This window comes from Salvelinus sp. IW2-2015, unplaced genomic scaffold (genome assembly GCF_002910315.2).
Source record: "Salvelinus sp. IW2-2015 unplaced genomic scaffold, ASM291031v2 Un_scaffold6869, whole genome shotgun sequence".
In the NCBI taxonomy this organism is placed as follows: Eukaryota; Metazoa; Chordata; class Actinopteri; order Salmoniformes; family Salmonidae; genus Salvelinus; species Salvelinus sp. IW2-2015.
In genome coordinates this window covers 11,629-17,519 of record NW_019948130.1, presented here as the reverse complement: position 1 = coordinate 17,519, position 5,891 = coordinate 11,629, and the positions used below count along the sequence as shown (strand labels likewise).

Below are 5,891 nucleotides of genomic sequence, written 5' to 3'. Positions count from 1 at the left end.
TAATTACACTCTTGATCCTCCTCTAGATCGCTCCTCTGGTTAGACACTTCCCACTCGCAGAGTAGAAAGAAATTACAGCATTTCATTAAGGACTTAAATCTATGTGAACCTTGGAGGACTCAGAACCCAAGTAAAAGGGAGTATTCATGTTACTCGTCAACATTTAAATCATATTCTCCTATAGACTACTTTTTAGTTTCTTGCTCATTGCTTCACAATGTAGCAGGAAGTGGATGTGACAGTATTGTTCTGAGTGACTGTTCCCCGGTGTCATTATTCTATAGGGATACAAAACTAGTAAAAGGATCCTCTAGATGGTGTTTGCGTCCCAGATGGTTACAGGACCCAGACTTCTTACATTACGTTGGAGTGTATATAGATGTTTATTTTACACTTAACACTGACCAAACGACAGCGAGTACCAGATGGGAGGCTTTCAAAGCAAATATTATGGGGCAAATTATACATTTTACAACTCTGAATCTCCTCAGAACTAATCAGTTCTTGATGTTCCCTCTATTTCAGAAGACACTAAATTGGATGGTGCTGAAATATCTGATGCTATTTTCAATACGAAGGGAGGTAAAGAGGCAGGTCCATATGGGATCCCAATAGATATTTAGAAGATATTTAAGGACAAACTGCTGGTCCACTTCTGGATATGTACAGTGTATGATATCCTCTAGTCTAGAGCTTAGATACAGACAATAAACACCCACCTGAGATTGTTGCAATACAATTGGATAATGAGAACATGTATCACCCTTGTTAAGCCACACAAATTTGACCCCAATACCCCAGACCTGTGTGTTAAATGTAACACACATTTAGGCACCTTGTATCATTGCCTGGAGGAATGTGCTGAGATACAAACGTTTTGGAGCTCAGTACTGCGCTATATCTCTGAGATGACCTCTACCCCAATACCACTAATCCCTAAACTATGCCTCCTAAATCTTTACCCAGAGAATATCTCTTTACATAGGAGAGAAAAGAAAATGGTTGACCTCAGTCTATTACAAGCTAGACGTTCAATTGCTCTCCACTGGAAGTATGTCAGTTCCCCCTCACTTGGTCATTGGTTAAAATAATTCACGTCAAGTCTGGCTCTTGAAAATTGTACTTATATAGTGAAAAAGAAAGCCCCAGAGTTTCATAATATTTGGGATCTGTTTTGTGAGTTTTTGCAAACCAGTGATATTGTAGAGGCATTGGAACTGTAAATCATCTATTTTTATTGGCTCTTTTTCTTAGAGGTATGTGCTTTATCTGCGACTGCATATTACACTTTTTATTTGGACATGTTTTGGTACCCTTCCCCAGATCTGTGCCTCGACATAATCCTTTCTTGGAGCTCTACGGACAATTCCTTCGACCTCATGGCTTGGTTTTTACTCTGACATGCGCTGTCAAATGTGGGACCTTATATAGACAGGTGTGTACCTTTCTAAATCATGTCCAATAAATGTAATTTACCACAGGTGGACTCTCAATCAAGTTGTAGAAACATCTCAAGGATGATCAATGGAAACAGGATGCACCTGAGCTCAATGTCGAGTCTCATAGCAAAGGGTCTGAATACTTATGTAAATAAGGTATTTTACATGTACAAACATTTCTAAAAAACCTGTTTCCTTTGTGAAGAACATCGATGATAATTTTTTATCTTATTTAATCCATTTTAGAATAAGGCTATAACGTAACAAAATGTGGAAAAAGCCAAGGGGTCTGAATACTTTCCGAATGCACTGTATATATTCATAAAACAAGGCTGCTGCAATACAAAAGGGGAATAAATCTATTTCTAAAGTGGGTAAGATGGGGAGTGTCATCCTCCACTCACTATCACAAGGGTTAGTAACTCCACGGCTCATTTAAAACACTACTTCAATTATTTAGTGATCACTCCAGATAGCCAGTGAATAAAACAAATGCTGGCAATATTGGTGTCAAACCATGCAAGTGTCAGTAGCATGAAATAACATCTACAGCTTAATTTTAACAGTTCATCATGAAACAGTTATACAGCAACTTTTCATGCACAGTGGGAAGTTGGAACGAACAACAAACTTAGTTAGATACAACCTGCTCTTACCAGAGAAACAGATGTCCCAATCGTCTCCTCTCTCTTCATCTTTAATGTTGACATTCAGCTCCAGTGTTTGACTGCAGTCTTCCAGCTTCACTGATGCCATCTCTGGATCCTGCAGAGTAAACTGGGCTCCACTGTCACAATCAGGACCCAGTGACTGTAGGTTTGGACTCAGCGTGGAAGGAGAGAGGCAGGCTGGGTTTGTCCTCACTGTTGATGTTACCGGCCTCAGACTTAATCTGAGTCGGTCTGTAGTAACATTGAGAAACGGACACAAAAGTTAGTCTTGACAGTTCAGGCACTTTATTTATTCTCTAAAAATATTGTTTATATTTAGGTGCAGGAGCGCCACAATACTGTTGAGCTAATTTTCTATAAGAGGAACATGAGCTCAAACAGTAGACATTTGAGGTGCCGGTACTCAGCTCTGGTGAGCTCCTGTTGAAGTCAAGCACTGATCTCATTTCAATAGATCTGGTAGCTAAACAMTGACAAAACATTAATTAATTCACATTAGACAAAGTATACACTTTAAATCAGGCTACACAATTTAAATGCACTTAATCTATAGTAGATTTCCTGAATTCGCATAAATGACTCAAAAACCATTTAGTACAAGGTTGCGGTTTGTTTTAGGCAGTACTATGRACTATTTTCCTTAATAACCTCGTCTTCACTGTATTATTTCAATCAAAACCAATAGTATGTCTGTTCACACCATAGTAACATTTATAGATAAAGATAGAAACAACTGAATGTGTCTGAATATTASTACACATGTAGAAAATTGATAATCATTACATTCAGCTTCAAAACAGTAGTGCAACCGTGAAATAGTCTCTCTCTGCTGCACTCTCACTGCCTGGACTTTTTTTCATTGTATTCACAGGAATGTCCCTGTATTGATGTGTAATATTGTTATTATTGTTGCAATAAAAAAAATAAAAAAAAGTCCGTTGACGCAGACCGAGTTGTGCCGCCATTTTACCAGATCGTGAATTTTACACAAAAATAAATAACTTGCCAAACGAATTCAGAAATCTCAAGTAAATATATTCTTTAGAAAGTTTAAACCTGCTATTACATACCTGTAGTAATAAATAGAAACAGACACGAATGTTATCTTCTAGACCGCACCGTTCTGGCGCTTTCTTTATACTGAAAAATGGTGGGCGCCTGCTCGGAACTTCCTGTTCTTCCACTAACACCGTCCGTGCATTCCGGGATCCTTGGGAAGGCCCTACCMCATTACATGAGAAGGGGGTCCTAGCCTCCTGCAGGACACATCTCCTTTGCATAGAGTTGATCAAGATGTTGATTGTGTAATGKTATTTCTAGAATGTTTTCTGGTCTGTGGAGCAACCAGACACTGGACTTGACACATTTATGAAATTGATTATTCCAGTTACTAATAAGCACGCACCTATTAAGGAAATGACTGTAAAAGCTGTTAAATCTCCTTGGATTGATGAGGAATTGAAAAATTGTATGGGTTGAGAGGGATGAGGCAAAAGGTATGGCAAATAAGTCTGGCAGCCCAACTGATTGGCAAATGTACTGCAAATTAAGAAATCATGTGACTAAACTAAATAAAAATAAACTATACTATGAAACAACGAGAAATTATATAAAGAATGATAGTAAAAAGCTTTGGAGCACATTAAACAAAATTCTGAGAAAAAAAAGCCAACTCGGCTCCTTCATACATTGAATCAGATGGCTCATTTATCACAAAACCCACTGATATTGCCAAGATAAACAAACTTAGGGATGACATGCCAGCAACAAACGCTGACACTACACATCCAAGTATATCTGACCAAATTATGAAAGACAAGAAATGTACTTTTGAATTCCGTAGAGATGGAAAAAATGATTGTTGTCTTTCAACAATGAGAAGCCCCGGGGTCTGACAATCTAGGGGCAGCAGGTAGCCTAGTGGTTAGAGCTTTGGGACAGTAACTGGAAGGTTGCTGGATCAAATCCCTGAGCTGACAAGGTAAAAAATCTGTTGTTCTGAACAGGGCAGTTAACCTACAATGACCCCAATAGGCTGTGATTGTAAATAAGAATTTGTTCTTAACTGACTTCCCTCATCAAATAAAGGTTTAAAAAAATGTAGATGGAAAATTACTGAGGATAATAGCAGATGTTATTGCCACATCTTCAATTTAAGCCTACTAGAAAGTGTGTGCCTGGAGGGAAGCTAAAGTCATTCTGCTACCAAAGAATAGTAAAGCCCCCTTTATTGGCTCAAATAGCTGACCAATCAGCCTGTCAACAAACTTCTGGAAAYAATTATGTTTGAGAAGTACACTCGACACTCAACACTTACACAAATMACTGATGATTGGCTGAGAGAAATTTATGATAAAATMATTGTGGGGGCTGTCTTGTTAGACTTCAGTGCAGCTTTTGACATTATCGATRATAGTCTGCTGCTGGAAAAACGTATGTGGCTCAACTATGTCTCGATATGAATAATGTGGAAATTGAGCAAGTTGAGGTGACTAAACTGCTTGGAGTAACCCTGGGTTGTAAACTGTGATGGTCAAAACATATTGATACAACAGTAGCTAAGATGGGGAGAAGTCTGTCCATAATAAAGCGCTGCTCTGCCTTCTTAACAACACTATCAACAAGGCAGGTCCCAAGTTTTATCACACCTAGACTACTGTTCAGTAGTGTGACACAAAGAGGGACTTGGGAAAATTGCAGTTGGCTCAGAACAGGGCAGCACGGCTGGCCCTTAAAAGTACACGGAGAGCTAACATTAATGACATGCATGTCAATCTCTCATGGCTCAAAGTGGAAGAGAGATTGACTTCATCATTAATTGTTTTTTTAAGAGCTYTTGACAAGCTGAATGTACCGAGCTGTCTGTTTAAAATACAAGCACATAGCTCGGAAACCCATGACAGTGACTGTAGGTTTGGAGTATGGAAGGAGAGAGGCAGGCTGGGTTTGTTCTCACTGTTAATCTGTCAACTCTGGATAGAATCCCAGTTCTAAATAGAAGTCTGAGATCAACCTCCTGGTCCTCCCCTGTGCAGGCCACATCCCCTCTCATTGTTACTGTGTGTATGAACACATTTTGAACAATGGCTTCATAAAATGCTGTGGTGCTGACTAACACAATAGGAAAGGTTGTGGTAGATGTGGGCCATCACAGGAGAGTTCACAGCTTTCACTCTAAACATTCATATCAATAACTCACCCTGAAATGGGCCATCAATACCAGAGTTCTACAATACTATTTACATAATCAACTGGGCACTATAACATCCTGACCCTCAATATAGTCTTGGGTATATATTGAACTCTAACAAAGGGCCATGGAAAAGGTCTGTTGAAATTAATACTGTAGTGGTGTAGAGAAAGGTAACACAAGCTTCCTCTCTGGTTCCATTATCCAATAGATAGATAGTGGGTAATTCTTGAATTGAATGGGAAATATTGTCTCTGGACCTTGGTACCTAATAAAACACATTTATTTTGGTTTTTAAGTTATATGAAATGAGTCTGTAGTTTCTAACTGATAGTGAGTGGAGGATGATATGAAATCAGTCTGTGTAGTTACTAACCCTTGTGATAGTGATGGGAGGATGATATGAAATGAGTCTGTGTAGTTACTAACCCTTGTGATAGTGAGTGGGAGGATGACACGCCCCTTTTTAGCTTTCAACTCTTACCCACTTTTAGAATAGTTATTTTCCCCTTTTGTATTGCACAGCTTACTGATATGAATACATACACTACCAGCCAACAGTATGGACACACCTACTCATTCAGGTTTTCT

At 38.9% G+C, this 5,891-nt stretch overlaps 1 long non-coding RNA gene across 1 annotated transcript; it reads right to left on the bottom strand.

Moving 5' to 3' along the window:
• Nucleotides 1-2,305: 2,305 nt before the first annotated feature.
• Nucleotides 2,306-3,283, bottom strand: LOC139027024 (uncharacterized). The gene is made up of 2 exons (XR_011479054.1): nt 3,181-3,283; nt 2,306-2,341 (listed from the first exon to the last, which is right to left on the bottom strand). It is a non-coding gene; the product is annotated as an uncharacterized lncRNA (long non-coding RNA).
• Between the last annotated feature and the right edge of the window lie 2,608 nt (nt 3,284-5,891).